This window comes from Petromyzon marinus, chromosome 25 (assembly GCF_048934315.1).
Source record: "Petromyzon marinus isolate PM22_M1 ecotype Great Lakes invasive population chromosome 25, UKy_Petmar_22M1.pri1.0, whole genome shotgun sequence".
Taxonomy (NCBI): domain Eukaryota; kingdom Metazoa; phylum Chordata; class Hyperoartia; order Petromyzontiformes; family Petromyzontidae; genus Petromyzon; species Petromyzon marinus.
Genome location: NC_133691.1, coordinates 18525452 through 18548841, shown reverse-complemented (window position 1 = coordinate 18548841; position 23390 = coordinate 18525452). Strand labels below are relative to the sequence as shown.

General features: G+C 45.0%; 1 long non-coding RNA gene across 1 annotated transcript; it reads right to left on the bottom strand.

The window, feature by feature from the left end:
• Positions 1-338: 338 nt before the first annotated feature.
• LOC142929116 (uncharacterized) lies at positions 339-2323 on the bottom strand. Its single transcript, XR_012945271.1, has 3 exons — positions 2075-2323; positions 1334-1469; positions 339-939 (listed from the first exon to the last, which is right to left on the bottom strand). It is a non-coding gene; the product is annotated as an uncharacterized LOC142929116 (long non-coding RNA).
• Between the last annotated feature and the right edge of the window lie 21067 nt (positions 2324-23390).

The window sequence follows — 23390 nt, the reverse complement described above, 5'->3', positions numbered from 1 at the left end:
GTGTTTGGCCTAAAACCCAATCACCCAGAATGCCCAAATTCACCTTACATACTCTAGGAATGTAAGCAGGTTAATGCTTGTATATCCATCACAATCATCACCCCCAAATGTGAAGACATGTCACGAGACTCGCTGACTTTTCTTAAAATACTTGAGAAATACAAATCATAGCTGAATATTTTCAATTCCATGTGTATAAGCCTTTGTCTCAGATTTATTGTAAAATAAATATACATGTACAATATAAACATTCAAATATCAGAAAATATTTAATGTATGTTGAATTTCTTTCACACTGTACATAACCAACCATGCTAAACAAGACATGATAAAAACAATCCAAGTCATGGGTTGCATACAATATGCAACTTTGGTTTATTGATTACAAGTTACATAAAAGGTTCTGAAATTTTACAATACAGGTATAGTGCAATCTAAATAAGCAAATGTACTTTTACAGTGATTTCCCAAATGTTTATAACTACACAAATACTAGCATGTATGTTCCCAATAAAGTAGTCTCCTTCCAAAATGGCTAAAACCAAAATAAGTTTAGTTGTGCTCACAATATTTTTCACATATCCGTTCTCTTTCAAGTGACATTTGAGTCTGCATGGATTTGCTGTGCAAAATACTGCTGCAACCATTCACTAACTCCAACCCTGAACGAACTTCATCACATTTTTCCAATACTTTGTTGTGGCACTTCCATTAACAGGGCAATTACTGTGCCCCATGGGCCCCACAAGTTCACAAGTAATTGCGATTCACACCACAGCACCTGAAGTACCATTGATGTTTAACAACCATGAATTAGCAGGACCAAGCGAACGTATCCTTCTGAGTACAAACCTCGACCACCGCCTTAAAATGCAGCCATCCTTGTTCTCCTTGATGGTGTCAACCAGCTCTTTCAGACGCGACAGGTGGTACACGGCCCTGAGAAGAGACACGATTGAGAAAAAATTACTTGGTTGACTTATTATCATGGTGGAAGCCAGAAAAATCTCACCAAGTCTCAGGCGGGTTTGGCAGTGATATTTTGCAAATTTCATCAGCGAGTGGTATGTGAGAGGAAATCGGAGAACCCGGTGAAAACAGAGGGAGTAAAATGCAAAACTCCGGATATAGATTCAAGATTCCATTGCTGTATTACTAACTCCTGGTTACCTAGCAGCCAAAATCTATAATATATGCTATTACCAAATAGTCTCCCATCCAAGTAATAACCAGGCTTACCTGCTTAGCTTATAACATTCATAATCTGACATCATACTTAGAGGCGGTGCAGCCTCTATGCTGTGCGTGAGTGTGAATATAAAGATAAATTCACAATGGCGTGGAGGGGTTTTCCCAGGGACGATCAGCCCCTAGGAAGACGTCCGTGTTGAAGCTGCCCGGGGAGGGGGCCTCCAAGCCGGGGGATTCCAACTCCATGCGCGCCCTGCTCAGCAGCTCCTCCAATGAGGCTGTGCATCAAGAATCACGCATCGCACGTCACAACCACATGGGTGGCCGCTCAGTCGTCTCTGTGAGAAAAGACTGAATATGTACCTGAAAACATATGAAATGTCATCTGCTATATACAGACTATATATATACACACACACACCTAGGGATCTAAGGTCCTCTGACACGGGCTCCTCGTTGGCTACATTCGTAAGGCCGGAGATGTCCAATCTTTGAGCCACTCTGGGTACTTTGGTCTGCTTTGCAGGCTCTGAGCGGCACCTGCTCTCTTCGTGCTGGTATCCGTCTCGTGGCTGCTGGTCTGGGAGTCCACATCGCAGTCACGCAGCCAGGCCGGGTACCTGAGCTCAGGAATGCTCGTGATCCCCGACACATCCAGCTCATCCTTTTGGCTTGTCAACCACCTGGGATAGGTACTTGTCGCATAGCCGCCGTTCGGCAAGTGCTCACGCCTAGTTGCTTCACTGCTCCGTAAGTACAACAAAACATTCTTCTGGTTAGAAAAGAAATAATTTTTGGGCTTTGCCGACTCATTTAATGGCATCAGGGCCTTGTTGCTTCTCGCTGTTGAGCTCAACCGTTCAGTTGGCTTATTGCCCCTCACCAATGATGCGCCGAGGCTGTGCGCGGTGACCCCGAGAGATGACCGCTTGCCTCTGTGCGACACTGCGAGGTCTCGGTGGGCGCCAGGCGAGCGGAACAAGGACTTGGAGGAACCGTCAACTGGCGCCTCTAGGAACTGGTCCGTGGTTAGACTGACTGTCGGGCTATAAGCCATGACCGCTGCAGCGCAGCAGTGAGGCTGCACGTGCCCGAGATGAGGTCCTCCACAGGCAGCATGCCACCTGCAATGTAAGACCCACAGACATTTTACTGGTACACAATGAATTTGCTCTCCCCTAGATTCCTTGACCCCTGAACGGCAATCCTGCAATGTTGCCTTACTTTGCACCATCAGTAACTAATGATGTTATCCGTTTGTGGAGTTTGTGAGAATATGGGATAAATCAGTGCATGAGCTGTTATTGTTTAAACTTCAGATGTGTCCAGTCTAGGATCTGCAAATTTTGACACAAAGGTTGGAGGATCACTTAGATTTCACAAACTTTACAAACTCGATAATCAGTGAAGTTGCTGGAAGATGACAGGAGAAAGAAATGCATGCTCCGACCTATCTGTTCAGACCTATGCTATCCTCTCATATGCGTGTGCTTACTGTGGATAGTTTTCTCTGACATAAAATGAACTCATTAATGGAATTTGCCAAGCATCCCAGTGTGGGACTCTCACGAAAATGTATCTTTAGACCTTATTAAGGGTTTTTTTCTAGGGGAATTACATTACATTCATGATAGCATAGCATAATTGACAAGCACCCAGTACAAGCAAATAAATGGGGTTCTCCTCTCCAATTATCCCCCCTCCAGTCAACTAGCTTCGATACCTTATGAGACCTCCTTTGCCAGTAACAAGATATAGTAATAGGTTTTTACCCTTTTATCTGGCACAAAAACTGACACCTTTATACAAGGGATCATGTTTGCGATAACCACAACGCAAGTAGTCAAAATGCAAACAAGAAGACGCTAAGAATAAGAAGACGCCTTTTTGCGTCTTCTGGTCCAACACCAGTGGAGACTGGGATCTCAGAAAAGCCATCTCGGGTATGGACCAATCAAATTCAAGGACAGTGCATATTATCAGAGTTGTCTTTTTTGTTTGCATTTTGACTACTTGTGTTGTGGTTATTGCAAACATGATCCCTTGTATAAAGGTGTCAGTTTTTGTGCCAGATAAAAGGGTAAAAACCTATTACTATAGCTTCAATACCATTGCACCGCGTGCACACTCGATAGCCACTCGAGTGCAAGCACCACGGAGCGATTCCTCGCGTGGCGAGAGGCGCAACCCACCTTCATCCACACTGTGCATCCTCCTCTCCTCCGCGCGTCTCCGCTCCGCCATGCTGCGCGGCGCTGTGCTCTGCACGTATCCTGGGTGGCGGTGACGCACAGATTCCGCTCTGCTCAAAGTCCTCGATGTAGGCGTCCAGCGCACCGCTCGCCTACGAGCAGCACTGCTCTCCGCACACCACAGGGCTGCGCTAGCCCCCGCTTCCGGTCCGGAGCAGCGTGCTGCCCAGGCTGCCGCGAGGGCTTGTGTCCGTCACCGTGCTGTCGCCCGAAGGGCTGTTTGTCTCACCAACGTTGCAGTACATTTTGTACGATTTGGGATGCCTGGACCGGATGGGGCCAGGGAGAGGAATGGCTGTGGCTACAAGGTCACCACTGGTCCTGGTATGGGGGGCACCATGAGGAGCTGCTGTGTGCGGAAAGTGGGTCCGCTGTCGCAACGCGATCGCATGGGCCAGTGTCGACCACTTCGCGTTAGGTCTCTTAAGCTACTGTGGCTGTTGTCCTTTTTTCAACAAAAATTCCAGCCTTTCCCATGGTTTCCTTCATCACACCTGCAAGCTCTATGTACAATTGAAGTGTCATAAATGCACTACCTGCCTACTACTACATTATGAATGATATACATTTAAGAATTAGCTGGAGACAACTCCATGTTTAAAACACACTGTATTCAAAAGAGAAGGCTTAACATTTAACATTGGTTAACGTTTGGCATGCACACCTGCATATAAAAAAATTACCGTACTACTAATACAATGAATGCTAAATATTAAGTGGTATTACAGTAGTATGACTACTTATATTTATATATTATCGCACCTCCGAAGAGCACGGCTGGCTTTGTACGATGCGAAAGAGGTTCAACACACATACAGAATACAATACTTTCCGAGCACATTATGCGTACCGAACCTCCAAGTTCCTTACCCTACCCTGAATAAGAATGTGTGCGGAGTACAGCTCCTTTTTAAATCCATTGCTGGCTGACAGCTGTCCCATGCTATGCAGCTCCCAGGGGGAGGGGTTATTTACCATACTTCACCACGCTGGTCAGTGTGAGTTTGGTGATGGCAGGGGGCTATAGAAGTGCATTACAACCATGTACTGAATATTGCTGCACTGATGGCAGGGGGCTATAGAAGTGCATTACAACCACGTACTGAACATAGCTGCATTGGTGGCAGGGGGCTATAGAAGTTCATTACAACCACGTACTGAATATTGCTGCATGGATGGCAGGGGGCTATAGAAGTACATTACAACCACGTACTGAATATTGCTGCACTGGTGGCAGGGGGCTATAGAAGTTCATTACAACCACGTACTGAATATTGCTGAACTGGTGGCAGGGGGCTATAGAAGTGCATTACAACCACGTACTGAATATTGCTGCACTGATGGCAGGGGGCTATAGAAGTACATTACAACCACGTACTGAAAATTGCTGCACTTGTGGCAGGGGGCTATAGAAGTACATTACAACCACGTACTGAATATTGCTGCACTGATGGCAGGGGGCTATAGAAGTACATTACAACCACGTGCTGAATATTGCTGCACTGGTGGCAGGGGGCTATAGAAGTACATTACAACCACGTACTGAATATTGCTGCATTGATGGCAGGGGGCTATAGAAGTGCATTACAACCACGTACTGAATATTGCTGCACTGGTGGCAGGGGGCTATAGAAGTACATTACAACCACGTACTGAATATTGCTGCACTGGTGGCAGGGGGCTATAGAAGTACATTACAACCACGTACTGAATATTGCTGCACTGGTGGCAGGGGGCTATAGAAGTGCATTACAACCACGTACTGAATATTGGTGCACTGATGCTCGCCACGTGAGAGCCACACAGCAGGACAATGCTATACTGTACAATATTGAAATGATTCTCCTACAAATACTAAACATTATTGTCTTAACAATCAATACTACTTTTAACATGAACAATAACTAATAAATGCACGCGTAGTAATCGCCGTGCTAACCCTTAGCGTGCAATGTGAGCAGAACTTGTGTTGTAAGTCGTACCCAGTCCATTACCGCGCCACACACTCCCATTAACAAACCAACGACATTTACTGAATGTCCTCCTCCTTTACACGGCACAACCAGACAACACTTTGCACACCGAAGTGTCCAAGCCGCGTGCTGAGTGAAGCAAACCCCATTCACTCTGCGCTCAGCGTTCAACAAAGTTGAACCTGGCTCGCCCTCACGCCTGCCCATCTCTCTCCGTCTCTCACCGGAGATTATTCCATTGATCGTCTTCGCCTTGCCGTCCAGAGATCCGTGTGGATTATCCGTGAGGGTAGTTAAAGGTCGCGGTTATTCGGAGAAGTTTTTTTTATTAATTTTCCCGCCACAACCGCCGCGTCGCCAACGGCCGCTGAAGGCGATGTCCGAGACGCGCGGCCTGCGCATGCGCACTGAGGGTTGAGAGAAACCTGCGGGGAGGGGCAGCGGGGGGCGGGGAAGCCGCCGCCGTTGGCCACACCCACATTCTGGCCACGCCTATATTGAACCGACGTCACGGTGACATCATTCTGGATCGGACTTTATCGTGGGCTGGCTGTGCACGCGAGGAGCTCCTGACTTCTGACTCTGAATTCGAGAAAAAATCAAAGATTCACGATGTCTACCTTCGTCGAGATAGGTAAAGTTTAACGTTAGTGTTAGAGATGTGTGTTTGTGTTAAATGTTGAGCCTGTGGACAAAACTGCTGGGGATGTGCCAGATGTCTCCATCTAACGTTAAGGAGGTTGGAGCCTGGATAGTGCATACCAGGTGTTACAGGCTACATGATGGGAAGCAGAAGGCATTCTAGTAAAATAGGTTTTTGTTTGTACGTTAATGCTCCTCCTTTTCCTTTACCAACCCATACTCACCGGCATGGTGAAGTATGTGCAAATAACCAACACGATTCGTGCGATCGTCAAGAGGCTCTCCAGCAGGGGATTGGCAAAAGGCCGTACAGGAGCAGTTTTGTGAAAAATCATTGATTCTTTCATAATGTACATCTATGATTTATTATTATTGTTCATGTGGGTAACCTCGGCGAGGGGGGAAGCAAGGTCGGGAAGAGCGGGGGATGGGGCCGCTTTTGACCACGCCCATATTTAGGTGACGTCACGCCCTTTTGCTGTGACGTCACTATAGCAGGGAGTTATCCTTGGCTGGCTGTGCATGAGGAGCTCCCGAGTTATAACTCACAAGATCTGAGATTAGACCAAAGATTCATGATGTCCACATTTGTTGAGATAGGTAAAGTGTAATGTTCGTGCTATGACAGGGCTTTGGGCCAGTTTTAAATATTGAGATCTCGTCAGTGTTTTAATTGGACGCTCAGCAGGGTTTGAGCCAGGATAGTGCATAACAGGTCTAAAAGTGTGGTGTCGGGCTACATGGTGGGCAGCAAAGGGCAGTCCATCAAAATTGGTTGTACTATACATACTATACGTCTTCACCAACCCACATTAACCAGAGTGGTGAAATGTGGATTTGAAGCTTTCGTGACTGCAAGGATCCATACTCTTTGGTCCCTTCACCTGATGAAGGCCACTTGTTTTGTGGCCGAAACGTCGTGATTGTTGTTCATTTTATTTATTTATTTTTCCCTACGTGACTTTACCGAATAGAACCAAAGAGTACATATGTTATCTCCCGCGCAATATGGTATCTCCCTCGCAAGATGTTATCTCCCGCGCAAGATGTTATCTCCCTGACAAGATATTATCTCCCTCACAAGATGTTATCTCCCTGACACGATGTTATCTCCATGACAAGATATTATCTCCCTCGCAAGATGTTATCTCCCTCGCCTCGTATGCAGGAAGTCCGTGAGTTCGATCCAAATTGTGACGCCTGTAATATTTGGAGTTTGCGTGTCTCTCTCTCTGTCTTCTCGTGGCCGCGTGGATTATTCCCTGGGTCCTCCGGTTGTTCCTTTAACATTTAGAATCAACGTGCTTTCAGAGTTATTTGGCTGCTATAAATTTCCACGTGATGCGAATTATTTTCCACCTCGCTACCATTTTGTACGATTTGGGATGCCTGGACCGGATGGGGCCAGGGAGAGGAATGGCTGTGGCTACAAGGTCACCACTGGTCCTGGTATGGGGGGCACCATGAGGAGCTGCTGTGTGCGGAAAGTGGGTCCGCTGTCGCAACGCGATCGCATGGGCCAGTGTCGACCACTTCGCGTTAGGTCTCTTAAGCTACTGTGGCTGTTGTCCTTTTTTCAACAAAAATTCCAGCCTTTCCCATGGTTTCCTTCATCACACCTGCAAGCTCTATGTACAATTGAAGTGTCATAAATGCACTACCTGCCTACTACTACATTATGAATGATATACATTTAAGAATTAGCTGGAGACAACTCCATGTTTAAAACACACTGTATTCAAAAGAGAAGGCTTAACATTTAACATTGGTTAACGTTTGGCATGCACACCTGCATATAAAAAAATTACCGTACTACTAATACAATGAATGCTAAATATTAAGTGGTATTACAGTAGTATGACTACTTATATTTATATATTATCGCACCTCCGAAGAGCACGGTTGGCTTTGTACGATGCGAAAGAGGTTCAACACACATACAGAATACAATACTTTCCGAGCACATTATGCGTACCGAACCTCCAAGTTCCTTACCCTACCCTGAATAAGAATGTGTGCGGAGTACAGCTCCTTTTTAAATCCATTGCTGGCTGACAGCTGTCCCATGCTATGCAGCTCCCAGGGGGAGGGGTTATTTACCATACTTCACCACGCTGGTCAGTGTGAGTTTGGTGATGGCAGGGGGCTATAGAAGTGCATTACAACCATGTACTGAATATTGCTGCACTGATGGCAGGGGGCTATAGAAGTGCATTACAACCACGTACTGAACATAGCTGCATTGGTGGCAGGGGGCTATAGAAGTTCATTACAACCACGTACTGAATATTGCTGCATGGATGGCAGGGGGCTATAGAAGTACATTATAACCACGTACTGAATATTGCTGCACTGGTGGCAGGGGGCTATAGAAGTTCATTACAACCACGTACTGAATATTGCTGAACTGGTGGCAGGGGGCTATAGAAGTGCATTACAACCACGTACTGAATATTGCTGCACTGATGGCAGGGGGCTATAGAAGTACATTACAACCACGTACTGAAAATTGCTGCACTTGTGGCAGGGGGCTATAGAAGTACATTACAACCACGTACTGAATATTGCTGCACTGATGGCAGGGGGCTATAGAAGTACATTACAACCACGTGCTGAATATTGCTGCACTGGTGGCAGGGGGCTATAGAAGTGCATTACAACCACGTACTGAATATTGCTGCATTGATGGCAGGGGGCTATAGAAGTGCATTACAACCACGTACTGAATATTGCTGCACTGGTGGCAGGGGGCTATAGAAGTACATTACAACCACGTACTGAATATTGCTGCACTGGTGGCAGGGGGCTATAGAAGTACATTACAACCACGTACTGAATATTGCTGCACTGGTGGCAGGGGGCTATAGAAGTGCATTACAACCACGTACTGAATATTGGTGCACTGATGCTCGCCACGTGAGAGCCACACAGCAGGACAATGCTATACTGTACAATATTGAAATGATTCTCCTACAAATACTAAACATTATTGTCTTAACAATCAATACTACTTTTAACATGAACAATAACTAATAAATGCACGCGTAGTAATCGCCGTGCTAACCCTTAGCGTGCAATGTGAGCAGAACTTGTGTTGTAAGTCGTACCCAGTCCATTACCGCGCCACACACTCCCATTAACAAACCAACGACATTTACTGAATGTCCTCCTCCTTTACACGGCACAACCAGACAACACTTTGCACACCGAAGTGTCCAAGCCGCGTGCTGAGTGAAGCAAACCCCATTCACTCTGCGCTCAGCGTTCAACAAAGTTGAACCTGGCTCGCCCTCACGCCTGCCCATCTCTCTCCGTCTCTCACCGGAGATTATTCCATTGATCGTCTTCGCCTTGCCGTCCAGAGATCCGTGTGGATTATCCGTGAGGGTAGTTAAAGGTCGCGGTTATTCGGAGAAGTTTTTTTTTATTAATTTTCCCGCCACAACCGCCGCGTCGCCAACGGCCGCTGAAGGCGATGTCCGAGACGCGCGGCCTGCGCATGCGCACTGAGGGTTGAGAGAAACCTGCGGGGAGGGGCAGCGGGGGGCGGGGAAGCCGCCGCCGTTGGCCACACCCACATTCTGGCCACGCCTATATTGAACCGACGTCACGGTGACATCATTCTGGGTCGGACTTTATCGTGGGCTGGCTGTGCACGCGAGGAGCTCCTGACTTCTGACTCTGAATTCGAGAAAAAATCAAAGATTCACGATGTCTACCTTCGTCGAGATAGGTAAAGTTTAACGTTAGTGTTAGAGATGTGTGTTTGTGTTAAATGTTGAGCCTGTGAACAAAACTGCTGGGGATGTGCCAGATGTCTCCATCTAACGTTAAGGAGGTTGGAGCCTGGATAGTGCATACCAGGTGTTACAGGCTACATGATGGGAAGCAGAAGGCATTCTAGTAAAATAGGTTTTTGTTTGTACGTTAATGCTCCTCCTTTTCCTTTACCAACCCATACTCACCGGCATGGTGAAGTATGTGCAAATAACCAACACGATTCGTGCGATCGTCAAGAGGCTCTCCAGCAGGGGATTGGCAAAAGGCCGTACAGGAGCAGTTTTGTGAAAAATCATTGATTCTTTCATAATGTACATCTATGATTTATTATTATTGTTCATGTGGGTAACCTCGGCGAGGGGGGAAGCAAGGTCGGGAAGAGCGGGGGATGGGGCCACTTTTGACCACGCCCATATTTAGGTGACGTCACGCCCTTTTGCTGTGACGTCACTATAGCAGGGAGTTATCCTTGGCTGGCTGTGCATGAGGAGCTCCCGAGTTATAACTCACAAGATCTGAGATTAGACCAAAGATTCATGATATCCACATTTGTTGAGATAGGTAAAGTGTAATGTTCATGCTATGACGGGGCTTTGGGCCAGTTTTAAATATTGAGATCTCGTCAGTGTTTTAATCGGACGCTCAGCAGGATTTGAGCCAGGATAGTGCATAACAGGTCTAAAAGTGTGGTGTCGGGCTACATGGTGGGCAGCAAAGGGCAGTCCATCAAAATTGGTTGTACTATACATACTATACGTCTTCACCAACCCACATTAACCAGAGTGGTGAAATGTGGATTTGAAGCTTTCGTGACTGCAAGGATCCATACTCTTTGGTCCCTTCACCTGATGAAGGCCACTTGTTTTGTGGCCGAAACGTCGTGATTGTTGTTCATTTTATTTATTTATTTTTCCCTACGTGACTTTACCGAATAGAACCAAAGAGTACATATGTTATCTCCCGCGCAATATGGTATCTCCCTCGCAAGATGTTATCTCCCGCGCAAGATGTTATCTCCCTGACAAGATATTATCTCCCTCACAAGATGTTATCTCCCTGACACGATGTTATCTCCATGACAAGATATTATCTCCCTCGCAAGATGTTATCTCCCTCGCCTCGTATGCAGGAAGTCCGTGAGTTCGATCCAAATTGTGACGCCTGTAATATTTGGAGTTTGCGTGTCTCTCTCTCTGTCTTCTCGTGGCCGCGTGGATTATTCCCTGGGTCCTCCGGTTGTTCCTTTAACATTTAGAATCAACGTGCTTTCAGAGTTATTTGGCTGCTATAAATTTCCACGTGATGCGAATTATTTTCCACCTCGCTACCAAGCCGCGCCAGGGCAGTGCCGAGCCAGCCCCGTGTGGCTCTCAAGGCACCAAGTTATGTTTTCACTGCGGAACCCGAGCCGTGCCACGGACGTCACGTGTGACGAGCGCGTCGAGACGCATGTGGGTGGTGTAGTGCAGTAATTTTCTTTTTTTTTTTACTCGGGGGTACGCGGACCCCTGGGGGCTATGTGGCAATGCCCCAGGGTGTACGTGAGATAATGTATAAATATGTGAAATCATATCGGACATGAGTCATTGGTGAATAGTCATGTATGAATCGGACAATGTAAAGTAACTACGATACAATTTGTATCCACGTGGTAACCTGGAACGATATGAAAGCACTTTCTAAACTCACTGATCGTACACAATGCGGGTTTACAAGAGCAGCCAGGGAACTAATGACGTCTCGCGTGCAGAGCGTCCGTTTAATTTGTTTTTATCCGCTTGCAGTTACTAGCAGCTGGTTAGGATATACCTCTCACAAAGTGGACAATTGGTTAAAATATTGACGTTCATTATTCACACGTTGATTTCTCAGAACCACGTTGGGTCAAGGGGGGAGTGGGGGGGGCTACTCGGTTTAAACTAAATTCAACAACGAGGGGGGGCACCGGTAGCCAACAACGGTTGAGAACCACTGGTGTGGTGTGCGCTGGTGTCCTTACCGTGCACTCACCGAATGTCACGCACAATGTACGCGTCATTATCCCCGCCCCTGGCCCTGCTTGGCCCCAAGCCATATTCAGACACCGCGTGAGGTTAGCGTATCCCGGTTTTTGGTTCTAGCGCAACATGGAAAACGGCCAGTGGAGAACCAGGCAATAGAAATGTGGGAGGCACTGTTGGCACGTCCATATAAAACTGCACATGTTATCCCGTGGATACAAAATGCAGGGTAAGAGGAAGAATCGAGGCACGGTGATAAAAAAAAAACGTGATAACCCAGCAGGGTTTGAGCCAGGATAGTGCATAACAGGTCTAAAAGTGTGGTGTCGGGCTACATGGTGGGCAGCAAAGGGCAGTCCATCAAAATTGGTTGTACTATACATACTATACGTCTTCACCAACCCACATTAACCAGAGTGGTGAAATGTGGATTTGAAGCTGTCGTGACTGCAAGGATCCATACTCTTTGGTTCTATTGGGTAAAGTCACGTAGGTAAAAAATAAACCAACAAAAATCACGACGTTTTGGCCACAACACAAGTGGCCTTCTTCAGGTGAAGGAACAGAACTGTCGGGACGACAGCACTTCAATTGAAATGTGGTCAAGTAACCACCATGATCTGTGTGGTCACGGGGAAGCTCTCGCAGAAGCTGACAAGCTTCCATCTTGGCAGTAATTATGTTGCCTCTTTTTTACTCTCAGCGTCTCTGCAGCGCTTGCAGCGCTCGCACTCCTCGCCCCATTCACCCCCACCCTCCCCCTCTCTGACTTATTTAACTGCCCTAACCCTGGTTTCTCTCCCACTTCAGTAAAACAGTTTCCTTGCTGTGGTTGTCACACCTGATGATGAGTGCTTGTGTTGCATTCGAAACGTCGTGATTTATTTCTATTTCTATTTTTTTTCACCTACGTGACTTTACCGAAAGAACCAAAGAGTATAGCTGACAAGCTGTCAGGGCAAAAATGACTTTGCATATTCCAACTAATATTTTTTGCCCTGGTTTGTGTCTGACCATGCTGGGCACGGCTTTGTTAAAGTGTACGATATTCAATGGGGTAAAAGTCCCCTAATGGTAATACAACTTTATACCACAGGTGTACTCACACTGGAGCAGCGTCGACATTTATGAGAAAGCTTTACACATGAGTACCATGTGCGGTTCTTTACCGACATTCCCATCCCTGCACCTGCCTCCCCTGTCCCTAATGCAATGAACCCTCTACCCCCACATTACCTATGCAGAGCTCGTGGAGAGAATGAATGAGGAGGGAGCGGAGGGGCATGAGGCTCAGCCTTCAACGGTGCCGCAAGACTTTTCGACGTCATCATTTCAATCTACCCTGGCCCAGGTACGATGCGGCACAACGTGGATTTGCACTGCCTATAAATTAGCTTGGCTAATGTCAAAGATGGGAGATTCCTGGTATTTACAGATTTAGTTGTTGTTTGCATTCGCCAACTAATGGGCCCCAAAGTGTAGACATGGCTGCTCCTCATTTATAGATTTGCAGCCTTTGCAGCAGTGCGTTTTGGTGACTATACTGTGCTGATGAGTCCGAATGAGGATTACACCGGTCCACAGTTGCATATCACTGCATAACTGCTGCTGTTAGTCTGTCACATTTGCTCAACTTTATTTTGATGGTGGTTTAAGATAGCATTACCACAATGCACTTTAGAAAATACTGATGTTTTTTGTATAATGCACAGGGGCTAGATGCTTTGTGTACACATTTCTCCAGGTCTCTGGTTTCCTCCCATAGCTAAATGACACAGTGTAACTGGTATTGGCCAAACGTACCAATGCTGAAAAAATACATGCAAATTATTCAATTGGAATTAAACTAAGCAACTTCGTTCTCGACTGCAAAAAAACAGCACTTGGTAGGACCCTCCTTGAAAATAAAAATGTAAACTCATTGAGGTTTTCCTGGGTAAACAAGTACATCATCATAGCAATAAACAACTTGCATACAAATAGCAGATTAACTTATGTCCTGATACATGTATCATGAGCTTATGAATAAATATACATTTCATGCATAAGCTATTACATCTCTCATATTCGTGTGTGTGCTTGCCTTTGCGTGTAGGACACTATCTACTTTTGCGATGGAGTCCGTCGGATCGATTTCATCCTCGCGTTCGATGATGAGGTCCATTCTCAGGACGCCATCAACAATCAGGTGAGAACGAGGAACCTACAAATAATGCTCCACCTTCCTGCACCCAGCATTATCACCCCTCCCCACGTGCAACACCACACGCCTCTAAACCTAGGTTTGACGCAGTGGTGCCAGCTCAGCTCTCTGACTGCTGAGTCACCCTGCCACCTCCATACGAGTCTTTAAATCCACAGTATACATCCTTTATCAAACTGTATCGTCAACTGCAGACCACGCTAGTCAATGAACGCTAGACTCCCATCACTCAACTCGCACATCCATACCCTGAACCATACGCCTCACTGCTTTGGCGAACAACAATCAATTATCGTTACGTATCACACTCCATCCACAACTCCTCAATAAATACACCACTTTCATATTGCACACACCGACACCCAGACATAACTTACAGGATATATGTAATATCCACATTCTAACTGCCAAATGGAAAACTATTATAACAGTGCTGAAGTACCCAGTATGCATTCTCTGCAATATTGATGTTTTTGTTTATTTTGTTGCTATTGTACCCACGCACAATGGATCTATCTCCCTTGTAAAATAGCAAAGCAACTAGCTAAGTGAGACCATCCCTGTAACAAATAAGGTAAACTCAAAGAGTTGATTGACAAAGAGCTGTGCAAATTTTTATTTTATTAAGGTCTGCTGAAGTGACACCGACTGAAGCAGTTCAGTGATGCTACTTTGCAGAGCCGTTCTCTGATTGATTCCCATGTGAGGCTCTACTCACTGTAAGAGTTCAAGAAGTTTCCTCACCTCTTGACTTGACTCCCACAGTGACACAACTGAGAACAATGTATAACACAGATGGTCAATTTTGTTTGACAGAAGAAGAGGACCGAATATCAGGCAAGCCTGATGAAGATGGGGCTAGATCTCGAGATTGAACCCAAGGAGGTAAGTTTCCTGCGTGTCTCTCTGCTATAGATGACAGACACTGTATACAAATAAAAAGGTGTTAGACTGTGATTGCTTCATAATTTCACTGCTGGCATACATTCCTTGAGTAGGAGCGCTAAAGATCCCCGCTGGAGGGTATATGGCCTACTCTTCTCTGCTTGCCAAACGTCTTGAAAGAGATAGCGAATACCCATACTTTACCCCACCATGCACAATCTTAAGATGGATTAATTGTGGCTTACCCATTTATACTGGAGGGTATAACAGTCTCCACCTTAATGTGGCATGCCAGCTATTTATACTGTAGTAATAAGTGTTCGATAACTGCACGTACGTTATGCAATTTGCTTTTGGGTTGTGCCACACGTTGATCGGCACGAGGTGCTAACAACACGTGACACAAGCACGAAAATCCACGCGGCCGTGGACACTCTTCCAAATGAGACCATCCTGTTCCCTTGAACTCTCACCTGGTCAAACAAAGTCTAATAAATACAACTAAATGCACTCATCTAGAGTCTGACGATGAACTTCGTGCCATCCACTAGGAGTCGGTGAGCGGACGCACCACCTTTGTGAAAGTACACGCGCCATGGAACCCACTCACCACCTATGCCGAGATTCTACACATCCAGGCAAGATTCTGATGGTCATTGTAATGATGATCATGATGATGCCGATGATTGTGATGATGATTGTGGTGATGATTGTGATTATGATGGTGATAATGAATGTGATGACAATAATGTTTGTGAAGATTCATCATGGTTGTGATGATAATTGCGATGATCATGCATGTGATACAGAGTATGATGGTGAGGGTGATGATTGTGATGATTATAATTTATGACGTTCAACGATAATAATCGTAGCACTGACATTACGAGATATCGAGAGACGTAAATATACAAACGGATTAGAAAAACGTACATTTGGAAAAATATGCATATTAGCAACATATTGACTCTTTTTAGAAAAGTGAATGGGCTCGGGAAGGGCACGTTGCTTGAAGGGATGATGTCTGCTGGCCGAAAATGACATTGGAGTGGCAGCAGAAGGAGAGAACGTGCCCAAGATGATGTATATCATAGAGATGGCGAGATAAGATTGGCTCATGTGCGTGTGCTCATGACTGGGGATATTGGTGGGACAACTTGAAGAGTGGGTGGGATATGCAGTGGAGGCTTTTGGCATATTAATTGTTGCATTATAGGACTTGTTGTATTATAGGACTTGTTGTATTATAGGACTTGTATTATAGGATTTGTATTGAATGTTGTATTATAGAACTTGTTGTATTATAGGACTTGTTGTATTATAGGACTTGTTGTATTATAGGACTTGTTGTATTATAGGACTTGTTGTATTATAGGACTTGTTGTATTATAGGACTTGTATTATTATAGGACTTGTTGTATTATAGGACTTGTTGTATTATAGGACTTGCATTATTATAGGACTTGTTGTATTGTTGGACTTGTATTATAGGACTTGTTGTATTATAGGACTTGTTGTATTATAGGAATTGTTGTATTATAGGACTTGTATTAGAGGACTTGTTGTATTATAGGACTTGTTGTATTATAGGACTTGTATAGAACGTTGTATTATAGGACTTGTTGTATTATAGGATTTGTTGTATTATAGGACTTGTTGTATTAAAGGACTTGTTGTACTATCGGACTTGTTGTATTATAGGACTTGTATAGATTGCAACAACTTGGGGAGACCTTCATCCATTCGTGGACTGATTTTGGCTGATGATGATTCCATGTGCTCGAGGCAAAGGGTTTAATACATTTAAAATCAAACAGGTGCCACTCAAGGAGAGCGACCTCCCCCAGGTGTCAGGCTCAGACAGTGGGCCTCTTCACTACCTGGGAAATATTCACCACCTGAAGCCGGGAGCCGTGCCCAAACAACCGGACTATTTCACGGCACCCTACCGGCGTTCGCAGCAGGACATCTATCCTATAAAGGATCATGACGTCCTCATCCCACCGGCCATACGCAGCCAAATCGTACGTTTGTATCAATAATGCTGTATAAATAATGCCAGAATGGGGTGGTTTTTTTGCAAAAACATGTTCATTTAAAAGGGTTTTGTCGTGTTTTTATCATTTTAATTAAAGTGTTCAGCTCTGTATCGCAACTTGCGATCTCTGAGTGACATGTGGTTAGAAGTGTAAATCATTATGGTTTATTAAGAATGCCTGGATTTATGATTTATGGGTTGTGGTAATATGTGTCCCTGTAGAGAAAGCTACCAAATTTTTGGGATGCTTAACCAGGAGACATGGTGAGCTAGCAGCCCCACCCTTTGTAAGTCCTGCCCACATTATATAACCACGTCCCCTCAATCACTCTCCCCTGCACAACAAAAGAATGAAAGACTACTGTTGATATGGTTCTTGGTGAGCAGGTATCCTGTCGAGCCAATATTGTGGGCATTTGGGGTTTTGATAGTATTGTATTCTGAATAAATTGCCTTTGTGCATGGAAAGCATGCATAAAATGTCTCCTTGAAATCTGGATATTGTACTTGCTGAAATCGGTACATATCTGCTTCAGTTTTTGGGGTGTTCTATGGACCTTTCCGAGTCGGGACTCAATAAGAGTTGTGGGCCCATTATAACTGTGTAGGCTGGTGGTGGTTGGAGAGGGGGAAACATTTCAGAGTGGAGTGAGTCAATAATAGCTTACCCACCCAGCCCTATGTTTCATGCATGTTATATTTGTCATGTGTGTCATGTGTGCTCACACAGGTCCACTACATGCTGCAAAACCCCATGCCACAAGACAGCACGAACATATTAAATATCAACCAAATGATTGAAAATGGCTGCTATACTGCAGCCTATCCACTGCATGACGTAAGTTGTTGGGGGGGTAGGGGGTGGAGGGCACACTGACACCCTACGGGAGGCCCAGGTACGACACCTGAATTGCACACCTGTATAGGACGCTATAGCATAGTCTAAAGCTTACCACATACTTAACATTAGTATCCCACAGAGATGCGCCGCATAGGTGTCCAGGTTCCCCAGCTCACTAAACACACCTCTGATTTGCATGGTTGGCTACATACGGTGCAAAAGAAGTTCAATATCCATGCATTGGAAAGGACTCCACGAGCACTCTAGAGAGCCATTCTCAAGGGTATTTGGCCGACTATTTCACGTGGGACAGAAGTCTTTGGAAGAATTAGAAGTACCCACACTTCATCCCACAACACGTGAACAACCAATAGATTAACTGTGGGTGCACCCATTTACACTGCTTGCTGGGAAGAAGCAGCGTGATTAAGAAACGTGGTCATTGTTTTAACTGTCGTTCCCATGAAATCAAATGGGCGACCTCTAACTTTGCAAGTCCAGTGCAGTGTGCAACACCATTACACCACAGCAGCGCCACGGCAGAGTTTTGGGGGGGTGGAGCTGGTAATTTGTGAATGTCCATGCAGTGTTTGTGACTAACAATTGTTTTCCCCATGTCAGAGTGAGTCTGTTCATCCCACCAAAAACCCGAACACGCTGGGCGACCGCAACACGCTGCGACGGGAGTGGGCGAGAGCCGGGCGCTCTTTCAAGGAGCAGCCTCTTGACCTTGTGCGGTAAGTTCATGCCCTATCCACTGCTGGATGAAGACTTCCCCAAGCCTTCGCCATCTCTCCCAGTCTCCTGATGCAACGATCCATGTGGCTCCTGCACACATGCTGATTTCATTACTTAAATCTCTGTGGTGCACATCCTCTCAGACGCATTCCTTCTCTTGACTGCCACATCATTCTTAGTCTCGACCACAGGCCATCGTACCTCTTAGGGACGTGCCCTGTCCAGAAAGGTCCTAAGGCTGGACTTGAATGCTAGCTGGGAGTTGATAGCACAGACGGCTGGGGAAATGGAGTTCCAGAATAGCATTTGCCCATGCCTTCCCTGCTCTTCACATTTCCCTCCAGCCCATGGTCCTTGCTTACATATTCGATAGCTACACCACTGGTGCCATGTGCGGTTGGTGATGTTTGCGCTGTGTGTGCGAGTGATGTTGTCGGCACAGGTCATACTTCGGGGAGCAAGTGGGGCTCTATTTTGCATGGCTCGGCTTCTACACAAAGATGCTGATCTTCGCTGCAATCGTCGGCCTGATCTCCTTTTTCTTTGGAGTATTCAGCAATGACCGTGACATCACTAGGTACTGGCCCGACACATGCATACAGACAAATGCATACAAACACACACACACATACACTCATGTGTCAGATGTAGAACTCACACAGATCTCCTGTATAGCAATACAGACTGAACAATGAGTATCAGCAAGCACCTACTAAGGCTATACACAAGTATATATACACGTAAAGTACATATAGACATACATATACACTTATATACAATCCCATGGGATGCTGCCATGGCGTAATAGTTACATTTCTAGAATTGCAGTTTATAGATTTCCAGTGCGATCGCCTGGCATGGCAGCTGAAATAATGGCTAGGTTTCTTCAGTTATCCCACATATGCTCAGCAGTATAAACGGAGACACCGCAGTTAGATGATTGGCAGTTCAGATGTGATGGGGTAAAATGTGGGTACTCCCACCGTGTCCAAGACGTCTGGCCATCATGGACGAGTAGGCCAAATATCATCTCGAGGGGCAACCTAGAGCATTCTTTAGTGGAGGGCCTTCCACCAGCAGTGGCATGAGCAAGCAATTTCAGGGCCACATCTTTAACATTTCACTATTAAAGTACATATGCACATATATACAATCTCATACAGTTTATATACATATACAGTACAAATATAGTACATTCAATATATTGTATATGTATATATGTTTCAAATGTCTCTGTTTCTAAAAGTAAATCCAAAAAATCAAGCCTAGCTACAATATTTCGGACAATCCAGGGAAAATTAAACATTGTTTTGGATTGCTCAGAAAACATGACATTGCCCATTGTGACGTCACTCACGACGACACGTATCACGTGGCATCGGGTTTCGTCACTCTTGTTCACATGAATATATTGTACATTCTTACGAATTGTAAATAATCCGAAAATCAAAAGCAAAAAATATTCAAATCCAAAATGTTTAAATGTGAAACGTATCCTTATAATACGACTTACACACATAGACTCTTTGGAGCTGCATGACGGACAGCGGGGAGCAAGTGCAGGAAATACATTGCTGTACTCTGTGTCTGGAGTCTTCGCTTCCCATATTCAACCCGTACTGACCAGTGTGGGATGACTAGAATTAAATAGCCCTCATGACCCACGAGGTGTGGGGAGGCCCTCAGCCAGAAGTCGATTGATAAAAGGGCTGTAAACACCCCTGGAAATCAATACATAGAGATGTTACACCACTGATATCAACGAAAATTATAATTAAACATCAGCAAATACCTTCTTTGGTTCTTTCGGTAAAGTCATGTAGAATGAGAATAAAATAATAAATTGATAAAATAAAATAACACAATAATATTCTCACGACGTTTCGGCCACAACACAAGCGGCCTTCATCAGGTGAAGGGACGAGACTGTCTGGTAGGACAGCGCTGGAGTGAAAGAGCCACGTTCAGATCACGGCCTTTAAGCTGTGTGAGAGGAACAACGCGCCTTGACAAAGGAATTAGCATATAATTTAGCATTGAAATGGCTGAATGATTAGCTTGTGACTGGTCACAGAAATAGCTATGTTAAAAGTTAAAGCATACACATCCGCAGAGGCACCCCTTGATAAAGGAATTAGCATAGAATTTAGCATTGAAATAGCTAAGTTAAAGCATACACATCCGCAGAGGCACCCCTTGACAATGGAATTAGCATAGAATTTAGCATTGAAATAGCTGAGTGATTAGCTTGTAACTGCTCACAGAAATAGCTACGTTAAAGTCAGAGCATACACATTCACCGAGGCACTTAGTACAAATCAAACAGGAGAATTTAGCATTGAAATAACTAGGCGAATTTAGCATTGAAATAACTGAGTGATTAGCTAGTGACTGATCACAGAAATGACTATGTTGAAGTCAAGGCCTACACATCTGAGCTATTCACAGTACTATATAGTGAACCAATAAGAAAACGTGCCAGTTTGTAGGTGGGGGAGTTGATAGTAGCTGCCATCGTTGAGAACTACTCAACGATGGCAGCTATACAAAAATAAAAAGAGATCCCACCAACAGCCAGGTCACCAAAACGAACAAAATCATCTCTGATTCAACAGCATTAATTGATGAGATCAAACAGTTCTCGTTGAAACCCTCTGCTGCCAGACCACCAAGATTATATGGCCTTCCAAAGATACACAAAGAAGATACACCCCTTCGTCCCATCGTCTCTACTATCAACTCCCCCACCTACAAACTGGCACGTTTTCTTGCTGATATACTGCGACCTTTCACTGGAAAAACCACCTCTGCGGTACTAAATTCTACTCACCTGGTATCGACAATCAAAGGCATTTCCCTGTCCCCAAACGACCTGCTTGTCAGTTTTGATGTGGTGTCCTTGTTCACCAAAGTCCCGGTACCTGACACCATCGCTATCATTGAAGACCTGGTTCATCAAGGACTGCATACTGATGTACCCCCCCTGGTGAGACATTGCTTAACCAACACATACTTCACCTGGAATGGAACTTTCTACAAACAAACTGAGGGCACCCCAATGGGCTCCCCCCTATCTCCGGTTGTAGCCAACGTATTCATGGAAAAATTTGAAACTGACGCCATCCAGACTGCCACTCTACGCCCGACCTTATGGAAGAGGTACGTTGATGACACCTTTGTCATCTGGCCACATGGCCAGCCTGCTCTAGACCAATTCCGCGACCACATCAATTCCATACACCCAGCAATCAGATTTACCATGGAGGTCGAAAAAGATGGCAAACTACCCTTTTTGGATGTCTTAATTAAAAGGAGACATGATGGTTCAATGAGCCACTCTGTCTACAGGAAAGCTACCCATACAGATGCTTACTTGAAACCGGATTCCCACCACCATCCATTCCAGAAGAACTCCCTCATCAAGACTCTATACCATAGAGCCCAATGCATTTCCGACCAGGAACACATTACCAGTGAACTCAAGCACGTACACCAGGCTCTCAGGGCTAATGGCTACTCCGACTACACAATCCGCAAAGCCATCACTCCAGTCATGAAGAAGGATCCTCTTGTGGAGCCACTCAAAACCATCACCTTACCCTACATTGCAGGGATCACTAAAAAGATCTCCAAAATCCTGAATAAACACAAGATCCAGGTCCGATTCAACACAGTACATAAAATCCGTGATTTAGTTCCATCTGTAAAAGATGCTGTTCCAGACATACAATACCCGGGCGTTTACAAACTAAAGTGCCTCTGTGGTAGTAGCTACATTGGAGAAACCAAAAGACATATCTCGGACCGCATCCGCGAACATAAAGCAGACTTGAAACACGGTAGGACGAACTCCTCTGCTGTGGCAGATCACTGTTATAATTCAGTGGGCTCACATGACATTGACTTCTCCAAGACGGAGGTTCTTTGCAAACCAACCGGCTACCATGAGAGATTCGTTCATGAGGCCATTCACATATACAAGCACAGAGATAATTTCAACCGAGAAGATGGATTCTGGCTTAGTAACCACTGGAAAGATGTTTTAAACCATTTCTGTTCTTAATTAATTGTATTTTTACGATGACCTTCAGACCGCAGCTCTTTCGCCAGCATTGACTCTTAATACCTCTCACACCACGGTTAATGGTATGGTTTTACAACATGGAGTATAATAGCGCCTCGCAGCTGTCTCTCTCCCCCTCCTCTGTTCCGACCATGGACGAACTCGTCCGTCTGAACGGGGCCCGTAGCTATCCGTGGTGCTAAAGTTGAGGGTAAGAATCCACCCATTTTTTCGCCATATAGCATTGTGATATATAACGACTTATTGTTGGTAGCTTAGCTGATTGGAGAATATAGAGTTTATTGATAACATTAAGGTAATTTATATTTTAGTTTTTTATTGGTTCACTATATAGTACTGTGAATAGCTCAGATGTGTAGGCCTTGACTTCAACATAGTCATTTCTGTGACCAGTCACTAGCTAATCACTCAGTTATTTCAATGCTAAATTCACCTAGTTATTTGAATGCTAAATTCTCCTGTTTGATTTGTACTAAGTGCCTCGGTGAATGTGTATGCTCTGACTTTAACGTAGCTATTTCTGTGAGCAGTTACAAGCTAATCACTCAACTATTTCAATGCTAAATTCTATGCTAATTCCATTGTCAAGGGGTGCCTCTGCGGATGTGTATGCTTTAACTTAGCTATTTCAATGCTAAATTCTATGCTAATTCCTTTATCAAGGGGTGCCTCTGCGGATGTGTATGCTTTAACTTTTAACATAGCTATTTCTGTGACCAGTCACAAGCTAATCATTCAGCCATTTCAATGCTAAATTATATGC